Below are 23,798 nucleotides of genomic sequence, written 5' to 3'. Positions count from 1 at the left end.
GAGTGGTTTTGATTTGAATTTCTCTTATTGCTAGAGATGATGAACATTTTTTTCATGTATTTGTTGATTGATTGAATATCCTCTTCTGAGAAGTGTATGTTCAGGTCCTTGGCCCATTTATTGATTGGGTTATTTGTTGTTTTGGTATTTAGCTTTTTGAGTTCTTTCATACCCTAGAGATTAGTGCTCTTTCTGATGTGTGAGGGGGTAAAGATTTGCTGGTGGTTGAAGGCCTGATGTGGTGAATGTGGCCAGCACATTCCTGTGCTTAGGCCTCCTCTCCTTTTTTTGGAACAGGGCCCACAGCTTCCTACTTCCCTTGCTATTGGGTAGGTCTTGTGACAGGTCCCAGCAGATGTCCTGAGTAGAAGAGGCATGGATCACTCACTGAAGCATGGCTTTCTGGCTCTCATTTCTTCTGTCACATTTACTCTGGAAGATGTAGTCTGAGAGGCCAGAACCTTCAGGTGGAATCTGGGCACATCTCTGACTCTCTGCTTTGACTTGCAAAGGACTTATTTTGAGAAAGACATACGTTTGTAAATATTACTCGTTACTGTAGCACAGTTCAGGCAGTGTATAATTCCTGACTCTTCTCATTCTTGGACTTGGAATTAATTAACTCTTTTATGTTCAACAGTCTGTCCTTCCTTTCTTCCTGTTTTTCTTTTTTCTAGCTTTCTTCCTTTTTCTTTCCATCTCTTAACCATTTATTCACATCCCCAGTCCCACCCCCCACCCCTTTTCTTGGTACAGGGTTTCATTAAGTTGCTGAGTCTGGTCTTAAACTTGAGATCCTTCTGCCTCAGTTGGCTGAATTGCTGGTGTTAGAGGCATGTATCACCTTAGTCATTTAGTCAGTTCTTTATTCCAAAAGTATTTATGGAACAGAAACCATAAATACTGTGCTTGGATGAGAGTGATGAGCAGTAGAGAGACAGACCTGCCCTTATGGATTTAAAGAAGAAAATAATTAGCATTTACTATACTATAGTATTTAAATACTATTATTTACTATAAAAATTCTTTTATAGTACAGAAAAGAATCAAGCTTCTGCCTTGAGCTGCTTGCTGCTGTCATGGTAGTGTTTAGATGCTGGGCTTCCCCAAAGGGTCAATTTTGGTTCTCTGGAGTTTGATGCAAACTCATGACTATGACTAACACATAGATCTGTCAAAATTAGAGGTTTTTCTCCTCTTTGAGACAGAGTAGGTGTTTTGAGGTTCTGATCATAGTGGAAGGGTTATCAAGTGACTGGGACCAGAGTGAGCTTCATTTTCCTCACTCGAGGTTTGAAACGATGCCGACTCATATTCCAAGATTGCCTTCAGTGTGTTAATCCCCTCTGAAGGTGAGCTTTCACATCTGTGTGGACCGCAGTCTTGTGGGTCCATTGCTACTGTGGCAGGCACGGCAGTTGCTGGGGTAACAAGGGGTTTCTCTCACCGTCTTGTCAAACACAAGGTAAGGATCATACTTCCATCAAGGGGGCAGTAAATCCTCTTTGTTGGGGGAAGATCTATGGACTCATAATTATTTATAATTAGAGCTTCAAAAATATTTGGAATATAAGGGGAGAGCTGTTCCCCCATTATTTATGGATTTCCTCCTCTCCAAATGAGCGAATGGGGTTTTGAAACAAATTGAGTTTCAGCTTTACTTCTCTGCTAATATGCAACTAATCTTACTAGAGTAAAACTTTGGCTTTTTTTTTTTCTTCATAACATTGGATAATAGTGAAGGTTTGTTAATTTCATTTGCTTCCCATAAGTAGTGGGCATCCATCATCAGTGGCCATTTGGGAGAACTCTACCCTCCTGAAAACAGTGATATTTCAAGAAGTGAAACCCAAAACACTAGAGTCTGTATTCAAGATGCAGATTTCATTATGTAAAAACGTGAGTATGTAACAGAAGTGAGTCTGTATTATGTATTTGGGGAGTTCAAATCTCAATTGAGTCGAATGTATGAAAGATGATATGTCTTGAGCTCTGTAATGTTTTGAACAATCAATAAAAAAAAAAAAAAATAAAAAAAAAAAAAAAAAAAAAAAAAAAAAGATGCAGATTTCAAGTCTCATTACAGTTTCATCGCAGCAACATCTCAGAGAGAGACCCTGAGCATTTAATAAGCTCTGAGGGGGTTCTCACGTACACACTAAAGTTGGAGAACCAGTATATAGGGACCTAGAATCTTCTTTCTGTTTGTTTCTAGTAAAGGCCTGGCTTTTACCAGGATCAAACACATTAACCTTTTATTCCGGTCCTCCAACCTCCCTGCCCTGTTTTAACAACCTTATAGAACACCCAAGAATTTTGCCATTAAATGTAACCTACTTAGGGTGGAATAACACTTTCTTTTTAGGGTAGATATAAAAAAAATCGGGCCTTTGAGAAATCACAGCTTCCTCTGTTGCTCTCCATTATGCATTTTCAAATAAAATCTCTTCCCTTGAAAGAAATTCACTTGCAGCCAAAACAAATAACAACAAAAACAAACAAACAAAAAACCTCTGTCTTTTTTAAACAATCTTAAATATTAGATTCACTGACTTGTGTATCCATATTACTTCAAGCAGCACCCATAAGATCCTGGATGGAAAGCCTGAATGGAAGGTGAAGCACTGGCCCCTATTTTTGGTATCTTCAGTGATGGTTCATCCCCATGTTTTCTTTTTGCATTTCCATTCCTTGGCACACACTTTCCCTTTCACTCCACCTCCTCCCCACACCTTCTCTCTACATTTATTTTAAGCAAATATTTATGTTTTGTGCTGAAAGCTTCTCAGACCATTTGCAATGAAGCTGTGACTCAGAAGGATTAGTAGAGGGGGCTGGGGAGGAGAGGCAAGGCTCTCCCTGGTGCCGTTGAGGGACATTGGGTTTGCTAGAAGAAATGTAATGATCGGAACTCACATTCCTGTGGGAAGCTCAGCAAGAAAACATCATTTCAAATGTGTAGCGGATGAATTACTTAGGGGGGTGGGGTGGTGGTGGTGGTGGGCGGGGAGGAAAACAAACCTGAAAAACCTTCTTGCTGCAGCAAGTTATGTAGGCTATGAATTATTTTACTGAGCAGCGTTAAGTGCTTTCCTGTTGGAAAATGAGGAACTTATTAATTATTTTAAGTTTGAAGTAATTAAGCCAGGCACTGTCAGGCTGACATGGTTTTCTCAGCAGGCGGCTGGATGCTTTCAGCAGACTGAAGGATTTTTCTAGTCCCATATGCTGGGCTACAGGTGAGCCAGTTGGTAAATATGTGATACCTTTTAATTACACCTCCTTGCAAGCTGTAGCTTGTCTTATGAGTTACTTGATCATTTGTTGCTCTCTCACAAAAGAGAAGACATTGGTGACTTAGGAAGGAGCTGGCGTGGAAGAGTTTAGGAATGCAGGAAAATCAACACTGTTGTAAATGCTTTTCCAGATAATTTTAGGACCTGCATTTGACCTTCAGGTTCTGGAAAGGGTCCTGTCTCAGCTGATTGAGCAGTTGCAAGTGCGATGGTAGTGCCAGGCAAAGATTTCATAGCAGGCCTGACCTGGGTGTGTGGGAGGAAAGACAGAAAAGCCTTCCCTACTTAGCTTCTTTCAGGGGTTTTCCTATCAGTTTCATGGGTTACCAGCTGCCTAACTAAGTGCATAATGGAGAACCTTGGGGCCCACATTTGCTTAAAAAGAAGAAAAGGAAGCTGGGTGCAATGGCATGAACCTATAATCTCAGCAACTCTAGAGGCTGAGGCAGGATGATCCCAAGTTCAAGGTCAGCCTCAGCAACATAATAATAATAATAATAATAACAGGAAAAAGAGATGGAAAGGGTTCTGAAGAAGAAAAGTATGCAGCTGGAGAGAGCTGCAAAAGTTTTCCAACTTATTTTAAGAGGCTACACATCACATTTTCCCTTTCATAGAGTCATGTTTCTAACCCTTCCTCCCATCACTTTGATAAGGGTGAGAACACATTTGTTTTGGTAACCCTCCACAACCTCCCCCACTCTTGCTATGTCCAGTTCAACACCAAGTTCAACCCAGTCACTGCTCCTTCACAGCCCTGAGAAGCAGAGCATATTTGCATCCTAAAGTTGCAATATGCTGCCTGTTTGTCTCCTACCTGTTGATGCTCAGGGGATTTTCTTTGCTGGCCTCAAAAATTATTATTTTTTCCCCTGAGTACTGAGGATTGAACTCAGGGCCCTGAGCATGCTAGACAAGTGCTGTACCACTAAGCTACATTCTTGGCTCTCAAAATTTATTCTTACTTTTACCTTGTGCTAGATAATAACTAATTTAATAATGATATTTGTGCTAATGTGTTTATTCAGCCACTCATTTATTTAACCAATGTTAATTGACCACCTACTTTCTGCTCTCCCTTGGAACATTGCACAAGACAAATATGGTCCCTCCTTTCTAGAACTTATCTTCTGTTGTCAAAGAAATCCTTCCTGGTACCTATATATGAACAATCCGAATCTCTATTTCCAATTCAGATGGGCAAGAAATAAATCAACTTTTAAAATGTGTTTACTTAATTTTAAATTGAACCTCTGTCTTTCTGAGCTTGTAAAAAATTCAATCTAGTATTTTTTTTGAACAATCTATACAAGATATAGGAACCTAGATAGGCCCTTGCATTTCCTGAAATACAGAGTTCTCCTTATAAAATATATACAATTTAGTAGCTAGTGTGGAGGCTACTAAACAATCTGAAAGAAAGGGTGATATTGAGAAGGAGTCTTGTTCCTGCCACCTTCTGGTAGGGGACAGAGGGCAGGAAGGAGCAGGAGAAAGAATTACATTATTAACAAGAGGATGAGGGACTCTAAGAGAATGACCAGAAGCTGGGTGCCTAAGGTCTGGGTGCACCAGAGTGGGGACTCTGAGGTCAGTGTTCGTGAATGGAGGCCTAGGCCGTGAGTTTCCATTGAAATAAGTCAAGGGCCAGAGAATGGGGTAAGACCAACTTCCTGAAAATGCTCCCTGACACCCTACAGTAGCTGTATGAGTGGAAGAGCCAAGCCAGGAGCAGGGCAGGCATAAGATAAGGGAGAAAGGATGTAGGAGATAGCAGATGAGGGGTCATTGGAGTCCCATTCTCTCATTGGCTAGAGGTCTTTGGGGCTCAGAGAATGGGAGGCAGGGCTATAAGGTGGCAGGGTGCAGGTGAAATGGAATGGGTTGGCTGTAGACTGAGTGTGGGGGAGATAACTGTTGGAGAGAGAGTCTTTTACTTAAATATCCCTTAGCCCCAGGCCCAGAAAGACAGACACACACACACATCCCTTGTTCTTAGTGGACTCTCATAACACACCCAGCCCTACCAAATGCCCAAGAAAAACGCTAAGCTGCAATTCCAGTTTGATCATCTTAGTCATTAAAATAAATTAAATTTATTTTTTCTAACTGATATATAAAAATATAAAAATTATACATATTTATAGGGTACCATATGATGTTTTGATACATGTATACATTGTGTTATGTTTAAGTCAGGATAAACATATCTATCTCCTTAAACATTTATCATTTTTTTTGGTGATAAAATGTTCAAAACCCTTCCTCTAGCTTGTTGAAATGTGCAGTATATTTATCATTATCTATAGTCCCCCTACTGTGAAATTGTACACCAGAAATTTTTGTTATCTAACTGTAACTTAGTGCCCCTCCATCCACCATTCCACACTCTCCTTCCCCTCCTCTCTCTCTCCAGCCTCTGGCAACCACCATTCTCTTCACAACCTTTCATGTTGCACACGTGAGTGAGATTCCCCCAGCACTGAGATTGTGCGGTTCTTCATTTTCTGTTCCTGGCTTTTTTTTTTCATTGAACAAAGTGATCTACATTTCCATCCCTGTTGTCAAAAATGACAGGACTAGTATTTTACTGTGTATATTTACCACATTTCCTTTTTCTCATTCTGGTCACTTAAGCATACACCAAGCCCCCTGTCCTCCAGTCAGAGCCACAGCCAGTAGTCCCCTGCACAGGTTGCTCAAGGCCTGGCCCCACTGCTTCCTTTCTCCATCTGGCTGCCCATCCTCCCTGGGTGGCATGGCTGTGGTCTTCAGTAAGTTGAGGAGGGAGAATAGTATGTACAGGCTGAAAGGCTCCTACTTCCAATCAGCCTCTGTCCTCAGCCAGGTTCAGCTTCTACCCCCATAGCTCAGAGCAGGGCCTCCCTTTCCTTTAATATGACCATTAATGTTGTTGCAGTTAGTAAGATGAAGATGGAAGGTCATGGACAAAAAAGAGGGAAGCATCAAAAAGCAGAAGAGCAGAGGAGAGGTGAATGCCTGCTGCAGAGCAGGCTAGGTGGAGATAACATAAGAGGGTGAAATAAAGAGGCGACACATCTTCCAGGAAAGGCACAAAAAGATGAAGAAGAGGAATAAGAAGATATTTGATAACTGGGTAACAACCCACGAACTCTTAAAATTGAGCCACGAATCACCTGATGATTCTAGGATATATAATAGAATAATCATATTATATATGTTATCAGTGATTATTCTATCATTTTTATTTATAGGTATCTAAAAAAGAACACTTTCAGTGTAGTAGGAAATCTTGCCTTGTTTCTTGTTTTTGTATAAAAGTATTATCATTAAGTTATAATAAAAATTCACGAAGTCCACAACTCTGGGTATCACAGCTTTATTTTAACTACAGAAAAACACTCTTCTTAACTTGAAAGACAATAATAGCAAAGTTTTTTTTTGCCCCCGAAGATCAAAACTTGTTTTTTATCTTTTATATAGCATCTAAATTGAAATGATATCATTTAGCATAATTTCTTAGAGTAATTTGCTTTAAAATATATTCTTTAAAAAAATTAAACATACTTTCTTTTTCTGCCCAAAACATAAATAAAATTGCCAATGTATATTTATGATGGAATCCTATGTTATAATGTATTACAGACTGTATTTTATACAAGTGACAATTAAACAATTATTTTAGTCAAGGTTTCATCTCAAATTCACCAGACTCTAATCAAAGATTTACTACTCATATCCAAACCAGCAGTATTGGCTACACATATAGCATTTTTCTGGTTAAGCTTCCCAAGGGTGTGCAAAGTTTTTAACAGAAAGCATAATATTGTATAGTTTTATACAAGTTTAAAGCCCATTTTCAGATTCAGTTGCCTCTTGGAAGAATTTGCATATGGCAGAAAATTTGTGGATGCACATAGTTTATGGAATTTGAAGTGCTCATTTCAGCAAAACTTGGCTTAGATTTGAATTACAAGCTTTTATGAGTCAGTTTATGAAATCATGATCATTTATAAACATTAAGTAAAATGAAGTTAAATTATTGTTTTCTACTTGGTATGTTTTGAAGTGATTCCTCACATTGTGACAGTCCCTATAAAATAAATGCCTTTGCAATATTAAAAATTTGATCCAGCATGTTCATTTACATTTGCTTACTTAATCTTGTGTAGATCCTTACAGCCATTGGACATGATGGAGAAATGCGGCTTTGGTTGGCCTCTGCCAAAAACAGTGAATTAAAATATGGAACAATCTCTTGTCCTATTCTCTTTCCTTTCCATTAGAACATATGAGTTTTTTCACTTACTTTTTTGAAGCCTACATTTTTATAACTCATACCATAAAACAAAGATAAAGTAAAAAGCACTTATAAAAATGGCATTTGTGGTGCAAGCCTGTATTTTGGATATGGGAATCTACAAAGAACTTCATGAAGAATAAGAACTAGTCAAATAACTAGCACAACTGAGGCAAAAAAAAAAAAAAATCGTATTGGAGAATACTACAATAAACCTGGAGGGAGAAATCAAGCCAGTTCTGAAAGCCTTGGGAAAGAATTTCTTGGGTCCATAAGTATGTGTCCCTTTTCTTTATGCACAGAACCAGTCTTATGTCTGTGGAATTTGCACATTTGAGGGAATTATGGCTGAATCCATGGTAGGGAGAGAACTTGATCCAGAGGAGAAATCATGTTGCATAAGTCCAAGATGCTAACAGACATAGCTTTTTAGTAAACTACAACACACCTTGCATACCTTTCAAAAAACAAGTATTTATTTTACATGGATAACATGGAACTGATTGGAATTTATTGGAAATGATAGAGAATTTATTTTCTAGATTTGGCCACTTCTGTTTTTCTGAGCTCTTGGTACCAAGTGTGCAAATGTTTCCAGGATTTCTATCAAACCACCACAGATTCATTCATTGCATGAGCTATTCTTTTTTGTTTCATATCTATTTTGAAGCAGTAGTTCCTTATAACAAACTAAATTACTAGAAATAAAGAAAAGTAGAAGGGGTAGACAAATTCATTTGTAGACAGACTTTTCTCTTACATTTGTCTGCAAGACATTAGCAACTAGTAACCTAATTCCTATGTTTTCATGACCACAATGCATATTTGTAGAAACTTCTCATTACCCACCTCCCTTACTGAGTATCTTCAAATGTAGCCATGTCATCCCACATGGGGAATATGTGTAAATTTATTTATTTCCCATTAACATGATGGAATTGTAGAACATTTTATATTTTTTTAAAATGTTAGAAATAGGTTGACATTTGTCTAGGTGCTGTCCTTTGAAAACTGACCTAGGCACACACAAACTTCAGCATATTATCCTTTGCCCAGAATAAACAGGTTAACGATGGATATTCTGAGGCCAATGTTGATTTCATTTTGGAAATCTTTTAGAGGCACTGTTTCCTGCAGAGTGGCACCTCTCTGGTGTTTCAGGACATCATCACTGAGGGTGCTGCCTGCCTTGCCATGGGGAGGGAACTTCCCCTCTTTCACAATAAGTGCACGTTGGTATCTCTGTACTGTCTTTCTGTTTGAGCTTTCTGGAGAGCTCGAGGACAGTTTTGAACTGGACACACCAGATGGTGAATAAAAACAAAGAAGATGAAAAAGAATTGTAATTTCATTTGGGACAAAATAGGTATTTGCAATGAAATTAAATGTTTTGTTTAGCTTGGACCCTAGTAGTCAGCACTTCTCATTTTCACATTGAATTGGTAAACTATGCCTAAGTGAGGGCAGAAGCAAATGACCTGGGAGGCTAAATTACCTCCCCACTTTGGAAATGGAGTTCACCTGAAATCAGATTTGAGATGAATCCGTGGTGGTTTGACAGAAATCCTGGAAACGTTTGCATACTTGGTAACAAGAGCTCAGAAAAAAACGGAAGTGCCAAATCTAGAAAATAAATTCCCTATCATTACCAATAAATTCAGAAAAATCTTTCATTACCTAATTAGCACAAGTAGAGCACAAAGGCTTGCCATTTATTTATTGCCTAAAATTAAGAAATAATTTGCTTTTTTTTTTTGCAAGCTAAAACTGTTAGAAAAACAATTAACCTACCAACCAAACAACCAATAAACCAATCAACTAACAAAAAGACAAACAAACAAAGAAAACCCCAAAACAAAAAACCACCACCACCTACCCTCAACTCTTGTATTTCCAACCCAGAAACACTCAAAATACACTGAGGAAAGAAGGTATCATTTGGCCCCATATGCAACAGTTTCTGTATAGGCTCTATGATGCCTGTCATCTTTTATCCCAATGAAAATGATGCCGTTTGCTTGTGATCATAAGACTCCTATTGATTTCCAATTTTCACCAGGCATGTTCAAATCCCTTGAGCACTGGGTGCTTGTAGATTCTTATCAGTCTTGCAGTAGGGAAATAAGGTGGTAATATAATTGGCACAGTGCAACAATAAGCAACTCCTATTCTACTTTCAATTGAGTCCTTTATTGCAATATCTGGTTATATTTGTTTATATATATATATATATATATATATATATATTTGAATCTATTGTTCATCCATGTGTATAAGTATGCAGGTGCACTCACACATACACATGTTTAACACTGGTGAACTCAAAGTAGTTCTCAAAGACCGGACTAAATTTGAATGAAGTCAGGGATTGTCTGTGTTACCTCAAAATCCAAAAAATAAAACCAAACCACACCAAACCAAATAAGAACAAAAGAAACAACACAAAACCCTGTAGTGCCCTGAGTAGACTGCGTTGTGTTATCTTACAGTTTTAGCTTTCTGTGACTTCTGTCACAGCAAGCTAAATGAATAATGATTGGTCCACAATTACATTGCAGCTGCTGTCTCAAGAGCTACTTATGTGGGGGAATCTGCATTTGGCAAGTGTTTATTTTATGTAGTAGAGTGCCACCCAAACAGTTCTGAGCTCTTACCAAAAAGTCATCCAGAAAGCCCACTTCACAACTGTAGTGTGTACCATGCAATTACTTTCTTTTTATCATGAAATGTCTGAGCAACACTTTTATCTGATCTGGGGAAAGGGCTTTCCACCAATTCTAATTTTTCCTGCAGGCTGTTTGTTCATGTTCTAAATCTGAACTTACTACTTAGTATGGATCGTGAGACTTGATATGTGCTAAACTGTAAAGTCACAATGAAAGTCGAAGTGATTTGCCAAAATCTGGAGGAATTGTAAATCCCTACACTTCAATTTGTTCTGAAAAGAGTAGGTACTAGTAATTGCTTTAGGGAGCTGACCAGGATGAAAGTCAGTATAATAATTAATTTCTTCTGAACGGGATTGTGATAATGTCGCCACACACTTATGCATGGTGCTGAAACTCCATTAGAGAGCACTCACTTTGATCCAGGCTCTGTCTTGCATCCTCTCTGCGATGCGGAGAGTGTGACACATCTGCATGGTTTCCAGTCGTTCCTTTCACAACTTTAGAGAGAAATCAAATCTGATTAAAAACAAATGTAGCAGTTTTGTAACCTTCTTGTAGTCTCCTGATTAAAAAAACAAAGGAAAAAAAACACAAATAAAAACCTCTGGGTTTTAGATGAGAACACAAACAAAATTATTTATTTACTTCTGCATATATGCTTTATTTTGACTTTCTGATCATTCTACTGAGACTAGATTTCACTAGAGTCCCCAAGGTAATGGAGCTTGGTGACTAATCCACTGAGCCATACAAACCCCATCTGCTTCCTCACTTTGACATTTTAATAATATCCCATTTGGACCTTTGTTTAATTTTGCTTTGTGTGCTACATCTTTGTTTTAACATTATAGCTGAAATAATTTATTATAATGAATACTATCAAATCTCAGTAATTAAAACACACAGAGAGATTCTGTGTGTTTCAACGATGTATACTTTCAATGGGAAATGGACCTGCTAAAATTTGTCAATGGACCATCAAATTGCCCTCTTAATTACTGATCATTGTGTGTTTTACTTGGAATAAAGAAAAAAGTATGCCATTTAAAAAATAGTAATACACTGTTTTATTTTCATGTTACCTTGAAATTTCCTGTATGAAGTGTTTTTCTTGGTATATACAATAATAAATTACAGTAGTCCAATGGTACAGTACAGTAGAATAGTTTTAAACATCATTGTGGTTGAAAGAAGCAGTGTTAAGTGCTGACTTATTTTGTTTTCTAAATATGTGATTTCTTTAAATGAAGATTGATTATGATTTAGTATTTATGTACATAAATCATACATATTGTGACAGACTTGTAACATGCTGTATGTATTGCCCTCTGGGACTTGATTGTATTCAGCATATGTCACAGTCAAAAGCTTATTAATTATTATTGATTAATTCATAGACTCCTTCTCATTCATACCAAGATATTAAGGAATATCATAGAAGGAAGAATTAAAGACTTTGACATACATTAGAAGATTCCCCAAATATAGAATCACAGAATGATCTTCAAATCATAGAATGAGATGAAATATACAAAAATCCTATAATATAACCTAGATTTTGCAGAAGACACAGATGGTAAAAGCAAGTGATACATCATTTGCAGGATGTTAAGTTGCAAACAGAAAGTTAAGCATGATCCAGACTGTAAGGCAATGTAGGAGTCCAAGTGTGAAGAGATTTAAATAATAGACTAGCAACATGTAACATAATTTCTCTCTTTCCCAAATAGCCTCAGTATCATAAAAAAATATCAGTGAAGGCTGCTCTAATAAAATAATGATTATAGATTAAATTTATAGAGTGCTCCTTAGAATGTGATACTCTTTTACACACATTATCTCATTTAATCTTCTTGACAACACTATGAGGTCAGTATCCCTATACTTCTCTTTGGCAGATGTGACAAGCGTCTCAGAGAGGTTAAGTGGGTAGTGAAATGTCACTTGTCTAGTAAGTAGTGAAGCACAATCTCAGTTTAAGCTTGTGACCTCATGCCTAGTGCTCTGAATTTCATCACCCATCACAGGCTGGGCAGCACTGTGCCCTGTGCCCACCTCTCAGAACTGATTAACTCATTTCAGTCATCTTTACAATGTGTACTAACAGCATGGTGTTAATGACTGTCCAGTGATCTACATTAGTCACTTAAAAAGTAACTAAAGTAATTTTCTGTGCCGAGTTGATTAATTCTGCCATATATTAATAATCTATATAGGAAAAATGAGATGGAGTTGAGATATTAATCAGATAACATGATCATCAAAGAGACAGCTCACTCATATAATAGATAAGGACACAGACTTTGTAATTGTACAAATCTAGGTTCAGATCATGAATCTTATATATACTAGTTGAATTTGCACAAGTTATCTTCATGAGCTTTAACCTTCTTATCTGTAAAAGACAGTTTTGTTTTAAAGAATTAAATATATGTAGGTTTACTATCACATTATAAGCACTACATAAGAATTATTATTACTATCAATATAATTCATACATTGCATTTAAGCACTAACTATATTTACTTCAACCAGAAACTTTTAGGGGATATAATTTTAATAATTATATCATAAATAAATCATAAATCAATTGTTAATAATTTGCTAAATATTGAAAATATTTGAAGGGCTGGATTTTTTTTATGTTTATGTATTTTTATTAACACATAATAAACAGTGATAGGAATAGTGGATATAAAATTCATCACCAGAAATAGCTCATAAATATTAAGCCAGTTCTCTGGTCCCTTTCTGAGATGGCTCCCTATCTCACTGCAGCCTGTGTCCATGTGGCAGGGGCAGCACACTCAACACCGGCAGAGGAAGGGCTGGATGTTAATCGTACTCTTTTCTAGTTGGTCTGGGTAAGTATTCATGATCCACGTATAAAATTGTAGTTAAAGCAGAAGGAAAAGTACCAAGAATTTGAAGATCAGAAATAAAATATGGTCAGTGGCAGAAAATCATAACATTCTGTACTGTTTTTTTTTTCTTGATTGGGGATAGAACCTAGGACCTTGTGCATGCTAGGTAAGCATTCAAGTGTGTGAGAGTGTGTGTAGTGTAAAAGTGGGAAAATCCATTTTTATGTGATGCTATCACTATATCAATAATTAAAATAAAAAAGAACAAGTATTAGTAGATACCCAAGAATCTAAAAGGTATCAGTTATCAATATTGAGAAACCCTAACAGAAGATCATATCAACAGTTGAATTAAAGTATGCAAGAACAAGATAACAGCTATAACAACCACAGCTAATACTTTATTTTCACATACTTAAATCTGAAATTAAAGAATGGTCAATTGGTAGCAAACATCTTACTATGGTGAAAATTTTAGTGCTCTCATTAGAAGAATCTAGATGACATCTAGATGATAAATATTCAATTTTTTAATGTATTTTCAATAGATTTTGTAACGATGTTATTTCTGAATGATAAACTCAATAACTGGGTTGACTTGGGACCAACAAATTGTGAAACTGTAGGGAGAGGGGACACAATCTACATTTTGAATCCAATAGATAATGTCTAAGTATGGCAATAGGAAATCTTCCCTACATTCTTACATTAACTCTTTTTTTTTGCATATGATATAGATAACCAATGGACAATATAATTACAAGGGAAAAATTCAAGAAATCAGGGAAGGTGGAATATTATTAGCTATAAGATGAGAAAGGAGAAGAAAGAAGTCTATGAAGAAAACACAAAGGGATAAGGTCAGACAGAAAAGAAATGTGCCTGACCCCAATGATAAGAGCAAAGACAGCGTCCTCAGTGACCACAGGGAAAGAACAAATGGAAAAGATAAAAAAGATGAGGATCCACAAAATATAACTCTGGAATCACAACAGGAGAAATTGTATTCAATTCTATCAGTTTATCTTTTCAAATGTAGCAGACCAACAAGGTAAGTAGAATGGTAGAGATAAAACAAAATCTCTTAAATACCAAAGATGATAGAAATTTGAAAAATAAAAAAATTGAGACTCTGGTTAAAAGTTTCATGAAAGAACCAAGAGAATGCTATAATTTTCCAAAATTTTTACAAACTACAAAGAGATTTGAACAGTATTCAAGTCAATCAAAGTCTAGATTAGTTAACCACCCCCAGATCTGAAGTTAGTTAATTTATCATATAGCAAAAATCAAATCACTGAAACATGGGTAGGAAAATTATGCCTGGTTTGAGTCTGAAGACATGAAAAGTAAATAATCTTAGCAGTGTCTTAAAATGATAATCATTTCAAAGAATGACAAAAATCTCAATTAAGCAGTAATTTTAGTTAATCAGAAATCTATCATCCCGAGGTAAAACTTTTAGGAAAAAATGGATAACTTTCAAGTAAACACACTTGCATGGGAACATACATAGAATTACACACAGCTCCTGATTTCAGTATGCATTTGGAGCAATCAGCTCCTCTTTCTGTATCTTAGTGTAAGCAGCTCCAGGTTTTGTTCCCAAATTCATCTCTCTTCTGATTGTTTGAAATTCTAAGTATATTTTTCAATAATATTGGAATAATAGATGCTGTTTTACATATCAAGTGGTTAAAGGCGAAGACTGAGCCTTAATTATATTTACTATGACAGAATATTAGTTTCAGTTCAGTTTATGAGACAACAAGATTGCATATGTTATAAAATGTGAATTCTCTTCATAATATAATTCTGTTCCTTCAACAAAATAGACAGTATATTTGTAATATTTTAAAATTCAATGAAATATTATTTTTATATCTTTGCTTTTAAAAGAGATTACCTTTCTTATTTATAATTTGTTCGATGGTAAGTCTTCCACTAAGAGTATAGCATCCAGCTGGGCATGGTGGTGCATGCCCATAATCTCAGTGGCTTGGAAAGCTGAGACAGGAGGGTCATGAGTTCAAAGCCAGCCTGTGCAAAAGCAAGGCACTAAAGTAAGCCAATACTGAAAAACTAAAGGCCGAATATTCTCTCTGATAAGTGGATGCTGATCCATAATGGGGGGTGGGATGGGTGTGGGGAGAATGGAGAACTTTGGACAAAAGGGAGCGAGGGAGGGTGGAGAGGGAGAATGGGGGGCAGGAAAGATGGTGGAATGAGAGAAACATCAACACGCTAGGTACATGTATGACTGCACATTTGGTGTGACTACATTGTGTACAACCAGAGAAATGAAAAATTGTGCTTCCTTTGTGTATAATGAATCAGAATACATTTTGCTGTCTTGTATAACTAATTAGAATAAATAAAAAAACAAAAAACAAAAAGCAAGGCTATAAGTATCTCAGTGAGACCTTGTCTCTAAATAAAATGCAAAATAGGGCAGGGGATGTAGCTCAATGGTCAAGTGCCCCTGAGTTCAATCTCTGGTACCCTCCCCCTAAAAAAAAGAATAGAGAGCATGAGAGAGCATCCAAATTATAACATACCTGGGGAGTCATCCCACACTAACAACCAGTTCTCCCATATCACCTGACTGTCCAATAATCCAATTTCCTTCTGACATTATCTACCTAGAGTTAGAACTGGATCCCACAGGTTAAAGGATTTGGTACCACAAGCCTGCCTCCACTTCAGCTGCTAGTCCCAGGTGTTGAGTTCACCTGCACTTCTAACCAAATGGCTACTAACTGGGAGCCCCCAAGACCTCTACGTCATATTTGAAAACTTGCTAGAATGACTCACAGAGTGTAGGTAAACACTTCACTACATTTTCTGGTATGGTATAAAGGATGTAACATCCACAAGGAAGAGAAGCATGAGGTGGGGAATGTGGGGAGGGATTGGCACAGAGCTTCCCTGCTCTTTCTGTGCCAATCCTTAATTCTCTCTGATAAGTGGATGCTGATCCATAATGGGGGGTGGGGTGGGTGTGGTGAGAATGGAAGAACTTTGGAAAAAGGGGAGGGAGGGAGGGAGGAGAGGAGGAATGCGGGAAGGAAAGATGGTGGAATGAGACAAACATCAACACTCTAGGTACATGTATGACTGCACAGGACTTTGATGTGCTCACCAACCTGCAAGTTCTCCAAATCTCCCAGTTCAAGGAGAGCTTTTACAGAACCCAACCTATAGTCCTTTGGGAGTGGGACTGAGAGTTCCTGTCTAATCATTTGCTCTTTCTGGAGACCAGCCCCATCTTCCTATCTAGGAGCCCCGCCTTAAATCATGTCATTAGTATAAAATCAGTTGTAATTGGAAGGGTCTGCTAATGAGCAACACAACACTATCTTATTAAAAAATTCCAAGGAGCTTGGAGCTTGTGTCAGAAATCTAGGGCAAAGACCCAATAATTTTATTTTATTTTATTTTCCCCCATAGTTGGGGATAGAACCCATTGGTGCTCTACCCCTGAGCTACATCCCAAGCCCTTTTTATTTTTGGGGAATGAGTCTTGCTTAGTTGCTGAGGCTAGTCTCGAACTTGCAGTTCTACTGCCTCTGCCTCCTGAATCACTGGGATTACAGATGTGCACCACCACGCCCTGTCCAGTGGATGTATTCTTGATTGTAGTACAATTTCCAAGCTACTTGTCATAGTCCATGATATGTCACTGTAACTAAATACTTGAAGCTGGATACTTGATTTATTTTTGGAGACTTTATTTTAAAAAGAGGTTTATTTAGTTCACAATTCTGGAGGTTCAAGAGCATGTCATAGTAATTCACTTGGCTCTGGTGAGCGCCTTGTGGCAGGTGGCACCGCAATTGTGTGAGCATGTGTTATGAAGATGACATGCAGAAGCAGAAAAGGGAGTCAGGAAGTTGCCAGGCTTATAGCAACCTCTTCTCAGGAACTAAGACCTACTTCAATTTCTTCCAAAGGTGGTGCTTCCATGACATGATTACCATTCACTAGGCTCCACCTCTTAAAGGTGCTACCACATCAATACCACCAACCAGGAGACCAAGCCTCTAGTACATAAACCTCTGGGGAATAAAACAGATCCAAACCATAGCACTGTTTTATAACTCAGTTTCCAGAAATATATTGTGGCAAAAGGAGGCAGAGAAAAAGAAGTAGAGGTGGTGGAGGAGAAGGAAAGTGGTATGATGGCCACTATTGTTGTTTTATACCCCTGCTCATTATTTTTTAAGTAAACTTTGAGGACTGATTTTTTTAAAACTGAAGGAAGAAGTTGTCGATATTTTTAAAACTGAAGGAAGAAATGATAGATATAATTAATTTCTTTCTACTATTTTTTTCTTCTTCTTCTTTCTACAGAAAAAAATGGTAGAAAGAAATTAATTTTGGCAGACCAGTCCATTTTGAGTCAATAGAAAATGTATCACTAGTTAGTGTAGCCTGGCTTTAGAGTTAGACTTGAGTTCGAAAATCATTTTTACTCTTTTCTAGAGATGTAAATTTATCAAGTTACATAATCATTCTGGGCCTCAGATTCTACATAAAATAGAGAAATAACATAAAAATATTGCAGAATATTTTGAGACTTTAGTTAAGTTACAAATAGGGCATTCTTCATCTGGACTTGAATTGTTTGGAACCTAGTCATGGTCTTTTGCAGGACCAGATAAACAAAAAAATCAGCATGCTCATTGGATATATCCAATGAGTCTGGGGAAAGCAAAATCTGCAACAATAAGAAGAGGATGAAAAGAGTTCTTTGTTGCTGAGAGCCATAGCCAAGTAGGAATGATGCATGGAAATTTCCTTGTCAGCCTATCCAATGTTGGTTAGAGGGAGGACTCTCCATTGTGGAAATGGGCTTGCCTTGGACCCAGGTCATTTGCAGTGACATTGCATGAAAGGTGACCTTGCTCAGGGATTAGGGAGGATCCGGGTTTAGGGTGGATCCTGCTGGGAATAGGGCGTATCCTGCTGCCTCAGGCACCCGCTCCTTGAGGTCCCGTTGAGTTCTTGCGGGATTCAGAGGGTATTTGGTATGCAGAGCCCGGTGGAGGGTGTATATTTTTCCCCAGAACACGCATGTAGAGTGCCGGTGAGAGTTCAGGAAGAAAGAATTGCTGTTTGAATCTACAAGGCTGTAAGTGATTTTGTGCCCAGCCAGACTGCAGCATTTGGTGGCCCGTGCGGGGAACGTCTGAAGCTTGGAGGTAAGTGAAATTGCTCAACCCTGAAGGAGAGTGAAAGAATGGGTGACCATTTCAAAAAACAATGTGTTCTTGTTTTGATTTATTTTGTTTTTATTTCAAGTTGCCTGTTCCTAGAACTTTCTCAGGCAAACTGGGGAAAATGGTTGACTCGAGGTTTGAAGTTGTTCGCCTCGGAGGAAGAGAAATTGTTAGAGGAAGGAGGCACCCCAGTGAGACCAAGAACAATTAGGACATATGTTTATACAATACAAAAATGTAGCCCATGGCTTTTTAAAGACAAGTTATTAAGTATATCAATGGGTCCATCATGGTATCCTGTAGAAGGATTTTTCTTCAACAAGAAAGAGATGGCTAGTTCTGTTTACTACATTTGTCTAAGATCTTGGTTTTTACAGACATCTGATTAATTTACAAAGCTAAAGTGTTAAAATATCAACCGCTAAATATAAAATCAAGTAATCTTACTTATTAAGCTACCTAAGGTAATATATTTAAACATTATGTGTGTTTTCATAAATTGGTAAATAAAAAAAAACTAAAAGTTTAATATTGCTTTGGTCTGTGTCTTTGCTGAAACAAGGTTACTAAGTGTTAAGATTCTATCAGGTATAATTTATATACAAAGAGTATAAGAAGTTTCAGTTGGGTTTCAATTATCTTATTAGTACCATAAAAAACATAAAAATATTTCATCCTATTAAAGTGGAGTAACATCTAAATTCAGAAATTTTATAAGGGTTGTTTCACAATGTAAATTTTAAAAAAGGGTTAATGGCTACAAAAGCGATATAAAAAGATTCAAGATGTGGAAATATATTTTAATATAAAGGTAAAAAAAGAAATGTTTCTAGATGAGATAATCTCTGTGTGGTAAAGTAAAAAGTTGTAAAATGCCATTTAAAAAGATTTTGAGGAAACTAGACTTACTTTAATAGCTTGAGAAAGGAAGAAAGAAAAAAAAGGTATTTGTACATGGCAGATTGAGACAAAGCTTCTTAATGGAGCAAAAAAAAAAAAAGTCTTTAGTTGAAGGGCAGCCATGTAAACTAACATTAAAGGGATTTAAACAGAATCTAAGCCTCATTTAAAAGAGTGAAGCTGTAGGTGGTGAAAAAGTACATTTAAAAGTACAGTATAGATGATAATTGGAAGGCTTTAAAAGGTTAAATTGAAGGTGGTCGAGATGCCTTCATGACAGAGGAAAGATTGCGTTGTTCGAAGCCTAGTTAATCTTAAAAGCATTACTTAAAAAAAAAAAAACCCATGAAAATGGGAAGATAATAGGATAAAAGCAATTTGGAGAAAGAATATTAGAGATTTGAAGTGAAAAACTTTGAAGACAGAAGTACAGGAAGGTGAAAAAAAAAGAGAAAAGATGTAGGAAGATAGAAAAGATGTAGGAAGACAAGAATTTTAAACCCACAAAATAGGAAACAAAAGAAAACTAGGAGGAAAAAAGCAACTAAGGGTGAATGTACAAACCTTAAAAACAAACAAACAAACAAAAAAACTAGAAGATAGAAATAAGATAGAAAATGGTTGAAAATGTCAAGTAAAGGTATTTCAGATATAAAATGCAAAAGGCTAAGACAACTATTAGATACAGACATTCAAGATAGAAAAAGGTAGAAGAGAGAAGTTTAAAGTCAAATACTGGATAAAATAGCAGAACAAGGAGATTATTAGTAATTTTTTTCAAAAAGCCCATCAACTTTAATTTCTGGTGGTGCAGATATTAGAAGTCTCAGATGAAGGTGTTAAAATTTACAGACAAGAGCCAATTTAGAAAATGTTAAACTAGAAGGAAATTGGTTTAAAACCACATCAAAAAATTAAAAGGACTAAAGTAATTCTAAAAACTAAGGCAAATGCTTTTGGAAGACTTAAATTTAAAAGGATCTTTAAATTTCCAAAGGATGCATATAGGATATTTTGGAACATCATCCCTGAAGAAAAATCAATTAATGTTTTACTTTACAGAAATCCCATAAAATCCACAGAGACAAAGCACAGTTTAAAAAAATCATCAAACTATTAAAATGTATTTATAAAAGCAAAAAGAGGGAATTGGAAAGGGATATATACCCCCAAAAGATAAACTTAAAATAATGCTTTTTACTCTAAACTTTTTAAATTTGGATTCATCAGGGCTTAGTGCTGCGGAAAGACATATGTATCCAAATTATGTACATAAGCCTAATGTACTTTGGAAGGATATTCTAACAGGACAATGGAAAGGACCTGACCCAGTGATTGTCTGGAGTCAGGGTTCTGTTTGTGTGTTTCCACAGGGAGAACAGCAGCCGATTTGGATTCCAGAGAGACTAACCAAAGCAATTTCTACAGACCAAAAAGAAGATTATTTGACTCAAATCCATAACAGCTGATATCCAGAGCTCCAGCTTGGCTATTCGTACATCTGCAACAGTGATTAACCAGGGTGCTTTTTTCAATATCTATTTTATTATTGCCTTTTCCCACATCATAAAGTTCTATTTTATTTTTGAGCTCATACAAACCTAGGTTAATGTTTTTCTGATCAGTTTTATTTTTTGACTGTGGAATTTTTAAACTTTGCAATGGAAGTTTCACCTGTGTAAAGCTACAAGGCTTTTACTATTGTCTTATGTGTTGTACGTTTGTGTGCACACTTGTGTTTTTTTTTTAATTTTTTATTTTTTTTAAGAGTGGGAGAGAATTTTTTAGTATTTTATTTTTTAGTTCTCGGCGGACACAACATCTTTGTTGGTATGTGGTGCTGAGGATCGAACCCGGGCCGCACGCACGCCAGGTGAGCACGCTACCGCTTGAGCCACATCCCCAGCCCCACACTTGTGTTTTGTGTTTTATGTCTGTGTGTGCGTATGTCCATATATCATATATGAGGAGCACTCATGAAAAAATGGATCCGAATTTTTTTTTTATTCACGTGATTTAAATGGTTTAATTTAAATTAGGTAAACAGCTGTTAAGGATTGTTTTTAAAGGAGGTTAACAGATCTGTTTGTTTACTTTCACCTTTCCTTTTCATTATATTTAATAATTCTCTTCAGGATAATGTAAATTGTTCAGAAAATTGTTTTCTTAGTACCTGTTAAAATGTTACATAATTTCTTTTTAGCATCATTGCCAAAATTCCCATCTTCATCCTAGTACCGGTGAAGACAAAGATAAAACCAAACTACAGCTTCTATGATAGCTATCACAGTTAAACTGTATAAACTGATGCATCAATGAATAATAACTCAACAAGTAATGCTCAATCAAGGAGTTGATTTACTTTGGGAGGAAATGGACATATTGATAGATTCCTCCGCTTTGAACTGCTTGCAGAATTCGCCTGGACTATGTATCACTTGTATGCATTGTGAACTATCTGTTGGTGCATCGAATTGTGGTAGTGCTGGCATATCTTTGCTGATGGTGTCACCGGTGATACAATTTTTCCAAAAGAGCTGTCAATTGGCTTGGTGCCGTGGCATTTCCGTATCCTCCTCCCTTCTACTAGTGATGGTCTAAATTTTGGGGCCAACAGAGGTGAGGCAAAGAACCTCACCTCCCCACCACCAAGGCCAAATTTGGGGGCCAACAGACGTGAGGCAAAGAACCTCACCGCCCCACTGGTGCATAGGCCTATCCACAAGTATGGCTATATGCTGGACCGGTAGTCAGTGACAGATATGATAAAATTGCAGTGGTATCAACCTAAGACAGGAGGCTGACGCCTAGAGGTCAGTTCATCAGATGACGGGTAAGAACCATATGTTGAATTAGACAACCTAACAGGCACGGTCCCTAAACCACATTGCTTGTTGTTTAATTAATCAGAAGGGGGGAGATGCTGAGAGCCATAGCCAAGTAGGAATGACGCATGGCAATTTCCTTGTGAGCCTACCCAATGTTGCTTAGAGAGAGGACTCTCCATTGTGGAAATGGGCTTGCCTTGGACCCCGGTCATTTGCAGTGACATTGCATGAAAGGTGACCTTGCTCAAGGATTAGGGCAGATCCAGGTTTAGGGCAAATCCGGGTTTAGGGCGGACCTGGGTTTAGGGTGATCCAGGTTTAGGGTGGATCCTGCTGGGAATAGGGCGTATCCTGCTGCCTTAGGCACCCGCTCCTTGAGTTCTCATTGAATTCTCGCGGGATTCAGAGGGTATTTGGTATGCAGAGCCAGATTAAACAGCCAGATTGGTCATCATGAGAATACAAGTAGATACGACTATGTATGTATATTGCTCTGTGTGGTCTTTAACAACCAGATTTTTTGAAACAAAACAAACAAAAGACCCTATGGGCTGAGGATGTAGCTCAGTAGCAGAGTGCTTGCCCAACATATGCAAGGCCCTAGATTTGATTTGCAACACTGGAAAACAAAACAAAAAAAAAAACCCAATGCTCTAACTTTTGTTGTTGTTGAATATGATGGTATGAATATGCCCATCATAGCCAATTTCAAGGTACCAACATGATATCATGAGTGCATAGTTGAAAGACATGTTAAAAATCCAATCTCAGGATCTAGTACAAGTTACCTCCAGACCACACTACTGTGTGTGTATATATACATGGTAGTGCTGACCAAATGATCAGAAATTATCAGACTAACTCCAAGTGAAGGCTAAACATTGATGCTTTTATCTAGACATCATTTACGGAAGCTGGTAACTTTGAACTTTGAACGTGTGGCCTCTGGCAATGGCAGACTAAACCCCAGGCTCTCACAGGTAGTAGTAAGTATACTGGGAGATCTTTTCCCCGTAATGGAACTGAAGAGCTACATTTTCGAGGTAACAGGGTAATTTTACCCCATCCACAGTCTCTAGAGATAGAGTGGTATAAAGCTAATTAGATTAAAGAAGAGAACCAAGTTTCTTCCTGTGAAGTTTTAAGCACAGCTAATCCTCAATTGGATTGGTAGTGCACATGAGTGGTCTGAAACGCACTGTAAACCTGAAGTATATCTCCATTCATGGCATCAAAACATGCAAATAATCTCTGGAGTAGTGTACCCTCATCCTAAAGTGTACCCACAGAAGGTTTAAAAGAAAAATGAGCATTGGTCTCCAAAGACTTCAATTATTGAAATATAGAACAGATATGGTTATTATATTTAAAGAAGTAAAGGACAAATTTAATAAACCAGAAAACAAGAAATTCTCAAGTATATTTTTTAAAAATATGTATATTCTCAAGTATATTTTTTAAATTAAAAATATGATTCTGTAAATCATTGCTTCTCATGATCTGACTTGCATAAAAATTAGCTATCTTGTCAGAGCACTGATCTTTTCAAAACTGAAGGACAAAATGGTAGATACTACAAAAGACTACATAAGAAGGCTCTTGGACCTTAGTCCCACTAATTTCAAGTTGGCTTGAGGTAAGGCCAAAAATTTTCATTTCCAACAAGTTCCCAGACGATACAAGACTTATTGGTACAAAGACCACACTTTGATTAACACTATTATAAATTAAAAACCT

This window comes from Ictidomys tridecemlineatus, chromosome 11 (assembly GCF_052094955.1).
Source record: "Ictidomys tridecemlineatus isolate mIctTri1 chromosome 11, mIctTri1.hap1, whole genome shotgun sequence".
Lineage (NCBI taxonomy): Eukaryota > Metazoa > Chordata > Mammalia > Rodentia > Sciuridae > Ictidomys > Ictidomys tridecemlineatus.
This window is presented reverse-complemented; position numbering follows the sequence as displayed.